Source organism: Orcinus orca, chromosome 3 (assembly GCF_937001465.1).
Source record: "Orcinus orca chromosome 3, mOrcOrc1.1, whole genome shotgun sequence".
In the NCBI taxonomy this organism is placed as follows: domain Eukaryota; kingdom Metazoa; phylum Chordata; class Mammalia; order Artiodactyla; family Delphinidae; genus Orcinus; species Orcinus orca.
This window is the reverse complement of record NC_064561.1, coordinates 98,890,329-98,904,792: the sequence shown is the minus strand read 5'-3', so window position 1 is coordinate 98,904,792 and position 14,464 is coordinate 98,890,329. Positions and strand designations below refer to the sequence as shown.

The following is a 14,464-nucleotide window of genomic DNA, read 5'->3' as shown; positions in this document are numbered from 1 at the left end:
TTTTTATCTGCCTTCTGCAGTCTTAGTGCTCAAAGTGTAGTGATGACAGCCACTGAATATTGCTCAATATCTGAACCATAATTAGGATGATTTTGAGATAAAAAGGTAACACCATGGTGGTTTTTTAAATAATTGTTGCTTTTTCTAACACCTCTCAAATAGAGATAAAAATTAAATGAGCATATTTTTTAGAAGCAATATATTTCCAACTAAGCATTTACTCTTAACTCTGGCTTTGTCTAATACCCAATTTAGCAAAAAGTATCTACTACTCATACAATGAATCAGAGATAATCTTTAACCACCGTGTGATCTATAATGTGCCTTCCTGGTGGCTGTTATCTCTGTGCAATTATTTTTATTTGTGGAGAAAATGGAATACTGTGCCCTGTTGTCTTTAGGAAGGGCAAATCTCATACAGAGCAAATGACTTAGAAAATATTACTATCACAAGAGAATAAATAAAGTATATTTACCTAAAGTTTTTTGTTTTTTCTTTTTTGTTTTTTTTTTTTGCCGTATGCGGGCCTCTCACTGTTGTGGCCTCTCCCATTGCGGAGCACAGGCCGGACGCGCAGGCTCAGCGGCCATGGCTCACGGGCCCAGCCGCTCTGCGGCATGTGGGATCTTCCCGGACCGGGGCACGAACCCGTGTCCCCTGCATTGGCAGGCGGACTCTCAACCACTGCACCACCAGGGAAGCCCCTAAGTATTTTTGTTTTTTATGTGCTCAAGTTTTATCTTTAATCTCTTGCATTACCACTACTACCATCCAATACCTTCCCCCGCCCCCCTCGACACACATACACATTCACTTCAGACTTTGGCACTTGCCTATAGTCTCTGTCCAAGATCCTAAATCAATCTCCCATAATTTCTTTTTCCACAAGAATTCATAACCAATTCTCAAGTCCATCATCTCTATGCCTCTGAGGACCACCTCCTCCACTCATTCTGACATCTCAAGTATCATGATCTTTTAATATACTCAATCTATTATCCTTACTATATGTTTTACAAGCTTATTAGGAATTTCAGACCACTGATGATACTATTTTTTAATTCTCTCCTTCTCTTCACAAATTTTTTATATAAGTTCTACACACTTATCTCCCATTTATTCTTTCATTCTGCAATCCCTGTCCTATGAAAGTTAAATCCTACCATTTTACTGAAACCATTTTCATGAATGTAATCAATCAACATCATGTCACCAAACCCAAGGAATGATTTCAAGAGAAGATTTAGATCTTCTCTAAATATTTAAAAATTTTAAACATAAAAATTTTATAAAATTTCATCCTTGTGACAATTTTAATGGCACCCTACATTTTAATATATCAACTTATCAGAATATTATTTCCTTATTTTAGTACCTATTTTGTCCACTTGATTGCAACCCTCATGGTTTTCAGTTTTGTACCATTTTCCAGGTAGTTGACAATAACTTCTTCAATGTTGAGTAAATTTTGGGTCTTACTGCTCGATTTCCACCTTCTTGAGTTTTTTTTCTTGACTTTTATGACACCACAATTTTCTAATTTTTTTCCTATCCCTACAGGTTTCCCTTCTCTGTCTCCTTAAAGACTCCTCCTCCTTTACCTAACCACACATGGGAGAATTCCTTAGAACTTTATCCAAAATCATCATTTCTCTTCAGGTTAATCTCTCTACTTAGATGATATTATCCACCCTAACAGTTTTGATTATAAATAATATACTAAGGACACCAACATTTATATACCCTCTCTTCTGAGGAGTCTCATTATGATGGCTTAGGTGAATATTTACTCATTATTTCAAAAAGGTTTGTATCCTTCTCCAAAATGATTCCTCTTCTACTGTACAATGTGGTAAAAAGATATGGGATAAAAGAATGTTAACTACGTATTTTTAAAAGCCCTAAAATGTTTATAATGTTTGACTGAATAGATGCATTTTTAAATTTTTCTTAAAGCAATAAGCACATACACTGTTAATATTTTATATACTTACATACTGTCATATATTTTATATATTTGTCATATTATTTTATAATGACAGATATTTATTATAGTTATTATTATTTTGTATTTGACATTATATTCATCCTGTTCCTGAAAACTTGGAGATATCCTAGTCTTTATCAGTCAGGGTTTGGTGAAGCAATTTGGGCATACAGAGACTAAAAGTTTAGTTTATAAAAATAAGAAGAAAATTAAAAATTAATGCTATGGTAAAATGTATATAATGCATAATTTACTAAAAAAGTAGTGTTCAATGAATTAATAGAATATTCATAACAGTGGTCTTTTCTATTAATAAAAATTTATGACATAAATATAGCAATATCGAGAGAAATAAGATAGAAAGTAAAAGAGAGAGCAAAGAAAAAATATAGATAGTAACTGTGTGATTTAACAACTGTTTCTACATTTATGTATTATATTCCTTAGACAGCTGTAGTCATGTTTTTTTCTTTCCTTTTAATGAACGTAAGAGAATCAGTCCTTTTCTTTTATTATAAAGCTATTTTGGTGAAAAACTGTTATACCTAAACTGATCACTCAATTTATAAAAGTTACCAAGAAGTTAACAAGATTTTACTTTGTGAATTCCTAGTTTTTCTGTAGTTTAAAAGATGAACAAGAGAGTCTCATTCCTTTCCATCATGGGGCCAACAGTGAAACAGCAGTTTGTTCGAAACATATATGTAGATATAACTCCAAAAGACTTTCAAATATGAATATGAATCAAAGTCACCCTCAACAGTCACAGAGAGTGTTCATTATGGATATTAAGATACTGTTTTATTATGTAAAAGCAATTATAAAATTAAAGATAACAACTGATTCATATGTATGAGTCAGGAGTAAGTTATACTTTTTGAGAAGAATCATTGCTTACTTCATTAGAATCATTTTGACTGCTACCATACAGAGCTTATATATGGAATTTCTCATTAAAAATTGAATTACTGACACATTAATAGTACCAGTTTAAAAAATATATCTCATCCTTTGCCCTCTATTAATTTGGTGGGATTTTCTATTCCTGTAAAATGAGCTAGTTAAGAGTAAAATTTTAAATAATTTTTTTTCAATTTCACTCACAGTCACAATTATGACATAAGACAATTATAATAAAAGTACTGTGTTTTGGTGTTTTTTCATTTTTTCTTTCTTGAAAGATGACCAAATTCAGAAAACAAAAAATAAAATATAGCCACTATCACCTATGTCCAGAAATTCAAAAGGCTTCTACCTCTGCTGTTCGCTATAAATTTATTTAGACTAGAGTTGCATAAAGCAAAATCTGAATCCTGCTTTAAAGTCAGTGATGGGGAACTAATGTTAAATTTGCTCTGTTATATTAATTAAACAGGGAGACCATTCACTGATGTGGCTCTAATACCTTGGCTGCCTACTGTAACCAAAACGAAATTAAGCCTGTAAATGCCTCAAGGTTAGACATCAAAACGCTAAGGAAAAACCAAGTCCAAAGGCCAACGAGGCTACAAGCTGTAGCCAATCAACAATTTTCTTATTTTGCTTCTACCTTCTCTCTATAAAAGTCGCTCTCGGAGCTCCTGTCAGCTGGAGTGCTAGTAACCACTTCAGGTTTGGCAATGCCGAGTCAAATAGATTTTCGTTCAAAAAAATTCTTAAATTTTAAAATATACCTCCGTTTATCTCTTAACACTTCTCGTTTTAAAAGAAGGGACCAAAGGAGGCCCCTGAGGGTCCCCAGGAGCAATGAGCAACCAGGCTGAGGTACCTTTAAGCCGCTTAAGTTCCTCTCTTTCTCGCTGCCTCGGAGCTGGTGGATAAATAACTCTCAGATACCAGATTTTAGCTCTGCAGCTTTTGCGTTATGAGCTTTCAGACTCTAATTGCGCGCTTCTTTTTCGGGCGGGTCTGGGTCCGGAAACAACCGGAGTCTGACCGGGTCTGACTAAAAAGTCAGACTGCTTCCGGGGTCAGACTGGGTCCAACTTAGAAACCCCGCCCGTTTCCGGAGTCAGACTGAATCCGACTTAAAAACTGGGCTGAGTCGGGGTCAAAGTGGGTCCGACTTAAAGTGAACGAGGTCTAGTGTGAAGCCTCAGGTAAATTAAAATTTGTTTTAAGGCTGAACAAGCAGTTTAAATTTACCACAGATAATCTTGAATTACGGTGGCTGCAGTGGAGAAATTGGAACCATTTTAGGTAAGCTTATACGTATTTGATGTACCCTAGAGAAAAGCATTTTCTTCTACATCACCTTTCATTATTACTTTAAAATGTAAAATGTCTTTTAAAGAGAAAATGTCATTCAGGAATCTCCATTTTCTTCACTACTGTGAAGTAGTCTTTTTTTTTTAATTAAATTAAGTATCTGAGGACATAGAGAATTGCTTTTCAGACGATAGAAAAAAAACTACCCTTCAAAAAAGTCACAATCTACCATAATGACATAAAAATATTCTTGAGAGGGCTTCCCTGGTGGCGCAGTGGTTGACAGTCCGCCTGCCAATGCAGGGGACTTCGCTGGTCCGGGAAGATCCCACGGGCCGCGGAGCTGCTGGGCCCGTGAGCCGTGGCCGCTGAGCCTGCGCGTCCGGAGCCTGTGCTCCGTAACGTGAGAGGCCAAAACAGTGAGAGGCCCGCGTACTGCAAAAAAAAAAAAAAAAAAAAAATATATATATATATATATATATTCCTGAGAATATAATTTTATTAAACAAATAATTATAATATTAAATTACAGCTTTTTTTTTAAATTGGGGTATAGCTGCTGTACAATGTTGTGTTAGTTTCTGCTGTACAATGAAGTGAATTAGCTACAAGTATACCTATATCCCCTCCCCCTTGGAACTTCTTTCCACCCCCCACCTCTCCCATCCCCCTTCCATCCCCCCCATTTAGGTCATCACAGAGCATGGAGCTGAGCTCCCTGTGCTATACAGCAGGTTCCACTAGCTATCTGCTTTACACATGGCAGTGCACATAGGGCAGTCCCAATCTCCCAATTTATCGCACACCCCTCTACCCACTCCCGTGTCCATTCTCTGTGTCTGGGTCTCTATTCCTGCCCTGCAAATAGATTTATCAAAAATATGGAACGCTTCACGAATTTGCATGTCATCCTTGCGCAGGGGCCATGCTAATCTCTGTATTGTTCCAGTTTTACTATATGTGCTGCCGAAGCTAGCACATAAATTACAGTTTAAGAAAATAATACATTATCACCCTTTGACTTTTTGGTCTAAAAATGTAGGGTTTACAAGAGGGATTTTTTGTTTTAACTATGCTTCACTTCCAAAAATTCCAAAATTAATGATGAATATTCAACACAAAATGGCATAAAGAGTGTACCATCTTCTCTGATCTACGAATTGATGGTCTCATCATATGGTATATTTGCCTTTAAATATGTGACCACAGATCTATCGTGAAGACACTGCCCACTTTTTTTCCCTACTCTTTAACAGTGCCATGTTACTCAACTAGTTATACTACATTGTGACATCTCTGATTATATATAAAGGGCATCTTCATAACTGGTCGTGTTGTTAGATTTCATATGTCCATAAATTAAGCTTTTTGCTATTGAGCTATTGGACTTTAAATACAAAATTGGTGATGGAAAATTCTCAGAATCTTAAAATTTTTTTTTAAAGTTTTACTGTGGAAAGTTTAAAATAAACTCGAAAGTAGGGAGAATAATGAAACTAACATACCCATTACCTAGGACTTTATTTTTCTATTGCTGCTGTAAAAAAAAATAATAATAATAATAACAAACCTGGTGGTTTAAAACAGCATATGTCATTATTTTAATAGTTCTAGAGGTCAGAAGTCAGAAATGGATCTCATTGGATTAAAAATAAGGGCTATGTTACCTTCCTGGAGACTCTAGGGGAGAATCTGTTTTCTTGTCCTTTAAGTACCAAGAGGCTACTGAAGCTTCAGGGTGTCATATTTCTATCTTCAAAGCCAGCAACATGAGGCCAAGTCTTTCTCATGTTGGTATCTCCTTCGTACTCCCCCTTCTGCTTTCCTTTTACACTTCTAAGGACCCTTATGATACACTGACTCACTCCATCTCCTCCCCACTCCTCCCTGTTGCTGGGTCTTCCAGGATAGTTCCCCCATCTCAAGGTCAGTTGATAAGCAAACTTCCATCTGCAACTTTGATTATCCCTTGCCATTTAACAAGATAGTCACAGGTTTCAGGGATAAAGATCTAGACCTCTTTGGGGGATAGGGGTGGTCATTTTTCTGCCTCCTATACCTATTACAATTATCAATATTTTGCCATTATATCCATCTCCCTTCCCCCAGAGCACACATATCCAAACTTTTCTATGTTTGTTTGCTTCAGTTTTATTTTTAAGCAAATCTCAGACTTAACGTTGCTCTACAGATAAATAGTTCTGTGTGTATCTAAATAGGTAAGGACATGTTGTTTATACATAACCCAAACAAAATAATACCTTATAAAACAATAATTGTATAATACAAGCTAGTACCTGGTCAATTTCAAATGTTTCCTCATTATCTCAAGTGTTTTGGGGGGGCTTCCCTGGTGGCGCAGTGGTTGGGAGTCCGCCTGCCGATGCAGGGGACGCGGGTTTGTGCCCCGGTCCGGGAGGATCTCGCGTGCCGCGGAGCGGCTGGGCCCGTGACCCGTGGCCGCTGGGCCTGCGCGTCCGGAGCCTGTGCTCCGCGGCGGGAGGCGCCGCAGCAGTGAGAGGCCCGCGGACAGCAAAAAAAATAAAGTGTTTTGGGGGCTTCCCTGGTGGCGCAGTGGTTGAGAGTCCGCCTGCCGATGCAGGGGACGTGGTTTTGTGCCCCGGTCCGGGAAGATCCCACATGCCGCCGAGCGGCTGGGCCCGTGAGCCATGGCCGCTGAGCCTGCGCGTCCGGAGCCTGTGCTCTGCAACGGGAGAGGCCACAACAGTGAGAGGCCCGCGTACCGGGAAAAAAAAAAAAAAAAAAAGTGTTTTCTACAATTGATGATAGAATCATGATCAAAATAAGGTTCACATGTTTTATTTGGTTGCTCTGTGTCTTGAATTTCTTTTACTCTATAACCGTTCCCCATCTATATTTTTTTGTTTCATGTCAAGTAATAGTTGATGCTGCTTAATTGTGTACTCCTTAGAATTTCCCAAACTCTGGATTTGGCTAATTGTAGCTTCATAGCATAGTTTAACGTGAACCTTTATTCTTCATATTGCCTATAAACTGATAATTAGATTCAGGTGTTTTTTTGTTCCTGCTCTGGCCCCCTCCCCCACAATAATACATTATTGTAGTGTGTGTAGTTTATACTGTGTTACATTAGGTAATACATGGTGTGGTTGTCTCAATTTTAGTGCTTTAAAAATGATTATTAGATTCAGGAGTTGTTCAGCCTGGTCTATCTGTTATAAAGTTCCCCATCAACTGTTCACCTAATGACTTCAGCAGCAGTTGATAATAGTTGCCTAGATATTTTGAGACTACCTTTCAGGACCTTCCTCTGTCATCATGTTTAACATTGTTCAGTGTTCTAGGAAAATTAACTTATGTATACTTTCCAGGGATTTAATTAGTGGAAGAAAGGAGGTATATTGGTAACTAACTGTTTGTCTGCAGAAATGTAAGGCTCTTAAATTATGTCTCCACTATCTGCCATCTTGACTTTGAGTTTCTTATCCATCACAATTTTGATGATGTGTTTTCAAAGAGAATACAGCAAAGGGACTGATAATCTTTACAGAGATAATATTCCTGATAATATTACAGAGAATGTTGGAATTCCTATATTGTGTATGATGGGAGGTATAGTTAATATTTTGTTTTCTATGGCCATCTCCACAGAATCTGAATCCAGAGAGATTCTTTGGAAAAATATTACCTTTGTTATTACCATATTATTGGGGGTATAGCTCAGGGGTAGAGCATTTGACTGCAAATATTACCTTTGTTGTTACCATATTATTTAATCTCTCTTTTAAGATACCGTTATCCTTATTTAGAAAAAGATTGGATGACTGTGCTTTTTTTTTTTTTTACTATCTAAAATATTTTAAGGTCTTTCACTATATTGCAGCACAGTTCTAGGCATATACTCTAATTACCTAATTAGTATAAGTACTGTACATGCAAATTGCATAATTAGGACATATAATTAATAGTTAAGAGGTATTATTAATTGGCATCCACAATGTCTGTGCTTATGCTTTACTTTTAGTATAACTTATAAAATACAAGTATAACTTATAAAATAATTTTTATTAATATAAGCGTTTTAAAAGTCTTACATTGTGGACACTGATCTGATGGTGAAAAAATAAAAAGAATGAGCATATTAATCAGTTAGTGACTTTATAGTCATGAAAGCTATTTTTCAAACTGCCTCACAAGAGAACAAATTTGTTATTTTATTTTATGAGTACTCTTGAGCAAGAACCCATTAGTGTAATATTTGATCTTGCAAATTTTCAGGAACATGTTATATAATAGTCCCTAGAGTTTACATTGCTATTTCTTATTCTTAATTATAGATACTATAATGTAAGGTCAGTAATCAAATATTTTCAACAAAATCTTTGAAATCTATTTGATAAGTAAATCACTCATTAATAATCAATTCTTCATATAAGGAAAAGAATAAACCCTATAGTTGATCATATATCCTAAACATTCAAAATATACTTTATCCCATGTGCATGTTCATATGTCAGTATTAAGCATGCATGACTAATTTTTATTAATCGTTTAAATGCTCATGTTTAACTTTTAGTGTGCTTCCTATTTGACTATGTTAGTGTGCTTCCTATTTGACTATGTATCACACACATCAGAAATATTTTAGAAGTCATATTCCATTCTTCATCAATGTGAAACATCACAAAGATTCCCTATATCACAACTCACTTAAATACCTACAATACTATATATTTGTCTTGTGATATTTGCTTTGTTTTATCTTTAGCATTCATTGCTACTGATTTATAAATTCTCTAAAGGCCTTCACAACATTGTATTTTTGAGGAATCTTGGTTCAGTGCCTAGATCATAATATAGAAGAAAACTTAAGTCGATGTATTAAAACTGAAAATATTCCAAAAAGGCCATTGATCAATAATTTTTTAAATCCAGTATTTTAACATTTATTATTAAATTCCAATTTTGTTACTGAATTAAAACTTCTAGGGTCTCTCTTTCCATATCCCCCTGCCTCTAGAGAACACATTCTAAAGAGTGAGTAGGAACTAGGATTCATAATATGCTTAATACCCACCTGCAAAGGTTCAGCTTATATTCTATGACTCGGTTCACTATTCACTTTTACCACCTTACATTACTCTCACAATATAGCCCCTAATTATTTGCATGTACTTAAAGCCAAGATTGACTATGCTTGCAAAATCATTTATAATTTTCTTATTTCCTAAAACATTGAGCCTGAGAACAAATTATTCTTGCTCCCATCCAATTTTGTTTTCTTTCTCCAATTACCACTATGTAAAATCACCGTGTTCTTTTTCAGTTGTTGTTCTTTTGAAGTAATAATTTAGGAGTTTATTAGCTATAGTCTCTACTCCCAAATCCCTCCACACTTCAACAACCCCATTCCTGCCCAAAAATATTTCTGTGAGAACAGGGATTTTGTCTACCTCATTTATTACCATATCCTCCAGCTCTGAAAACAGTGCTTGGCACAGGAGACATACTAAGTAAACATTTACTCATAGCTTAGTCTTTGAGAATTATGCGTATTTAATTTTTTCCTTTTCATTAGTGTTGCATGCATTCTTTTAGATGTAGTGTATCTGGTTCTTCTCACTATTGAGTTATCGTCCAGCTGGCATTATTGATTTCTGTATTTTTCTGTTTGTTCAAGCAGACAGAAGTTTCTGAGCACATTAGTCAGTCAAGACCATCTTCTGAGCTCTTTCTCACCTCTACTGTAACATGTTGTCCTGCTAAAAATGCCAGGCATGCCTGATCATTTGTTCTCTTGAAATTGCTGGTGTAAACTAAGTTAAAATGAGAAATTGAATGTCCTCCCTTGCTCAGTCCTTCATTTTCCTTGTTGAGTCTATCTAAAACTATTTTGAGATGTTGACAACTAATACATAGTTCGATTAAACTCACAATAGATAGCATTTATGGCATATAAATCTAAAAATTCATGGATAATTTTTTAAACCAGCAAGATTCCTTATCCTAATTTCATTTTGAAGCAATTCTGCTTATCATGAACACTATTTGATTTTTCAGTTCTATTTAAATTCAGTAAGGTACATTGCTACTCATTTTCAGAATCCTGGACTGTACTAGAATTAATTTATGGATAGTTTTAACAGCTTTTTTTTTTCACATCTGTAATGAGCTTTTTCTTTTTAATAGTGTCCTCTTCTGTGTATTCCTGACATTATAACTTGATATTTGAAAACCACAAGACTACCAATGCCACCTTTTGTTGAACAATATAATATTGCTATTATTCATTTGTGTTTCATGTACAATAATGTCCAACCTAAAGAATGTTACATCACACTAAAGATGACTTTAACTAGGAAAAAAATCATAATAATAATAAAATAGAATTTAGAGGACTATACAGCAGTAAAAGTTGTAAATAAAAGCTATCTGTCTCAATTTGATTTTCAGACTATGATGAATTTTATATCCTCTTTTTACCATTTCCATTTTACAGATTGATAAATTCCTGAAGGGTTTTATTTAGATTTAGCCAAAAGTTGCAGCATATTCCTCAAAATATTTAGGAAATATAAGTATTTCCCTTAGGACAGCACTTTTATTTTTCTTCCTTCTACTTTTCCTCTTCAGGGAAAATAAAATTTAAATAACATATAATCTTGTCATATTTTATGGACATATTAACTGATCAAGGAGTGCAATAAGAGGGATTCTATTGGACATATAGGTCATTTTCAGGAGGAGATTAATTTTTATATGTTTTATAAAACATGTTTTATATATGATAATATATGTTCTCATGTATACTATATATGAGAATATATATATGGCAAAATATAAAGGTGGCAAAATATAAAGATGCCTTTTTTCCTTCCACAGTTTACAGACATGACATTCCAAGAAACTACCAATTAGATTGTTTTTGTAACTTGTCAAAAATATGCAGGATTACATCTGATAAAAGGAAGAGATAGATTAGCTAAGACTATTTAGGAACAAATAGAAATAATGTGGGACTTTCCCTACCAAAAAATAATAGTACATATTTCATAAATGTACAAAAATAGTATTTAAAAAATATTGTGTAAGTATCATCTTCCAGATTAATGGAAAGAATATAAGAAACTGATCATAATATAATCCCAAATTTATAAAATCCATTTATGAAAAATAACTGAGGAATATACACTGGAAAGTAAACAATGGGTGTGCTTTAAGAACTGAAATTGTAAATAATTTATTTTTATCCTTTTTAGTTTTCCATTTTTAAATTATCAGAACTGTATATTGCCTTTATAAGAAAAGAAAATGTAAATTCTCAAAATTTTAAAAAAAGTTTGTTTTTGAAAAAAGTGATAATAATAAAATGTAGACCATATAAAAATGGTGATGACAAAATATAAATCTGACTCCTTCCCCCAAAATTCTTTGTATTTAGTTGTAAAATATTTCACAATCAGCTATTTCACAGACCATACAGTTAGAATTTGCATTGGATTTAAAAAGAACACCTAATTCAATTTTAGCTATCACATGATGAGTAATTGATTCTTTCTAAAAGAAAATAGGTAATATTCCATTATAAAGATGGTCATTACAAGCGATATTTGGACCATTTTCATATCTCTCAGAAACAACAAAAGTGGTTAATGTCAGTAATATGGTATACCATAATGCAGTTGTTTTCTGGATTCCCTTGCTGTACCAGCTACACAATTCCTAGCACAACCAAGTCACTAACCTACTAATTGTTTGGTTATTTTTTAATGTGGAAATAATCTTTATACAAAGTAAATTTGAACTAAAGATTAAATAGACTCAGGAAAGAACTTAGAGTCCTTTCCTTGAAAATGGAGGAATTTATCTGCTTTAAAAATGTCGATATCGGGCTTCCCTGGTGGCACAGTGGTTGAGAGTCCTCCTGCCGATTCAGGGGACATGGGTTCGTGCCCCAGTCCGGGAAGATCCCACATGCCGCGGAGCGGCAGGGCCCGTGAGCCATGACCGATGAGCCTGCGCGTCCGGAGCCTGTGATCCGCAACGGGAGAGGCCACAACAGTGAGAGGCCCGTGTACCGCAAAAAATAAAATAAAATAAAAATTAAAAATGTTGGTATCAAGACACCATCCACTAATGAAAGTGCTGAACGCTATTTCCCTACTGGAAATATTTTTTGTAAACATTACTATTTTTGTTATTTTCATATGAAGAATACATATACATTCTTTAAAGTTTGCCTTCTTGTACAAGTACTGTTGAAATATTTGTTCTTTCACTTGAAAGCTCTTCATTTTTGTAAAGATATCTCTCATTGTCCCAGAATATTTGGGGGTTAAACATCACTACTTCCATAGTTTATAAGATGGTATGGTTTTAAAACCAGACAGCTCCATCCTGGTAAACTTCATCTGGAGCCTCCATAGTGTATGAATATACCTTACAAAGCTTTCAGGTGGGCCAGTGCTCTAGTGTTTTCATCATGCACGGTGACAGAAAGCTTGTCTCTTAAACATTTTTAGTATGACCCATAGTAAAATATATATTTTCATCATAATTAGGTACAGGGCATTCATGTGCTATTCACTCTTACTTGTCGAGGTACTGGGGATGCAAAAATAATTGGAAAAGTAAAAAATTTGTTTTTCTTTTTTTTTTAACCTCTTTATTGTTTAATTGCTTTGCAATGTTGTGTTAGTTTCTGCTGTATAACAAAGTGAATCAGCTATACGTATACATACATCCCCATAGCCCCTCTCTCTTGCATCTCCCTCCCAGCCTACCTATCCTGCCCCTCTAGGTGGTCACTGAGATGATCTCCCTGTACTATGTGGTTGCTTCACACTACTATCTATTTTACATTTGGTAGAGTATATATGTCAATGCCACTCTCTCACTTCGTCCCAACTTACTCTTCCCCCTCCCCATGTCCTCAAGTCCATTTTCTATGTCTGTGTCTTTATTCCTGTCCTGCCCCTAGGTTCTTCAGAACCAGTTTTTTTTTTTTTTTGATTCCACATATATGTGTTAGCATGTGGTATTTATCTCTTTCTGACTTCACTCTGTATGACAGACACTAGGTCCATCCACCTCACTACAAATAACTCATTTTCGTTTCTTTTTATGGCTGAGTAATATTCCATTGTATATATGTGCCACATCTTCTTTATCCATTTAACTGTCGATGGACACCTAGGTTGCTTCCACGTCCTGGCTATTGTAAATAGACCTGCAATGAACATTGTGGTACATGACTCTTTCTGAATTATGGTTTTCTCAGGGTATATGCCCAGTAGTGTGATTGCTGGGTCGTATGGTAGTTCTATTTTTAGTTTTTTAAGGAACCTCCATACTGTTCTCCACAGTGGCTGTATCAGTTTACATTCCCACCAACAGTGCAAGAGGGTTCTCTTTTCTGCACACCCTCTCTAGCATTTATTGTTTGTAGATTTTATGATGATGGCCATTCAGACTGGTGTGAGGTGATACCTCACTGTAGTTTTGATTAGCATTTCTCTGATAATTAGTGATGTTGAGCATTTTTCCTGTGTTTGTTGGCAATCTGTATATCTTCTTTGGAGAAATGTCTATTTAGGTCTTCTTCCTATGTTTGGATTGGGTTGTTTTTTTGATATTGAGCTGCATGAGCTGCTTGTACATTTTGGAGACTAATCCTTTGTCAGTTGCTTAGTTTGCAAATATTTCCTCCCATTCTGAGGTTTGTCTTTTCGTCTTGCTTAGGTTTTCCTTTGTTGTGCAAAAGATTTTAAGTTTCATTAGGTCCCATTTGTTTATTTTTATTTCCATTTCTCTAGGAGGTGAGTCAGAAAGGATCTTGCTTTGATTTATGCCATAGAGTGTTATGCCTATGTTTTCCTCTAGAAGTCTTCTAGTGTCTGGCCTTACATTTAGGTCTTTAATCCAATTTAATTTTATTTTTGTGTATGGTGTTAGGGACTATTCTAATTTCATTCTTTTACATGTAGCTGTCCAGTTTTCCCAGCACCACTTATGGAAAAGGCTGTCTTTTCTCCATTGTATATTTTTGCATCATTTATCAAAGATAAGGTGACCATATGTGTGTGGGTTTATCTGTGGGCTTTCTGTGCTGTTCCATTGATCTATTATTCTGTTTTTGTGCCAGTACCGTACTGTTTTGATGGCTGTATCTTTGTACTATAGTCTGAAGACAGGGAGCCTGATTCCTCCAGCTCCATTTTTCTTTCTCTAGATTGCTTTGGCTACTCATGGTCTTTTGTGTTTCCATACAAATTGTGAAATTTTTT

General features: G+C 35.2%; 1 long non-coding RNA gene and 1 other non-coding gene across 2 annotated transcripts in view; both read right to left on the bottom strand.

The window, feature by feature from the left end:
* Positions 1 to 3,900, bottom strand: part of LOC125963888 (uncharacterized) — a 59,004-nt gene extending 55,104 nt beyond the window's left edge. The window contains exon 1 of the long non-coding RNA XR_007476315.1: positions 3,757 to 3,900. This is a non-coding gene — a long non-coding RNA (uncharacterized LOC125963888). The remainder of the gene's footprint in view (positions 1 to 3,756) is intronic.
* A 1,171-nt stretch (positions 3,901 to 5,071) lies between these two features.
* LOC117200577 (U6 spliceosomal RNA) lies at positions 5,072 to 5,175 on the bottom strand. The gene has a single exon (XR_004482172.1). It is a non-coding gene; the product is annotated as a U6 spliceosomal RNA (small nuclear RNA).
* Between the last annotated feature and the right edge of the window lie 9,289 nt (positions 5,176 to 14,464).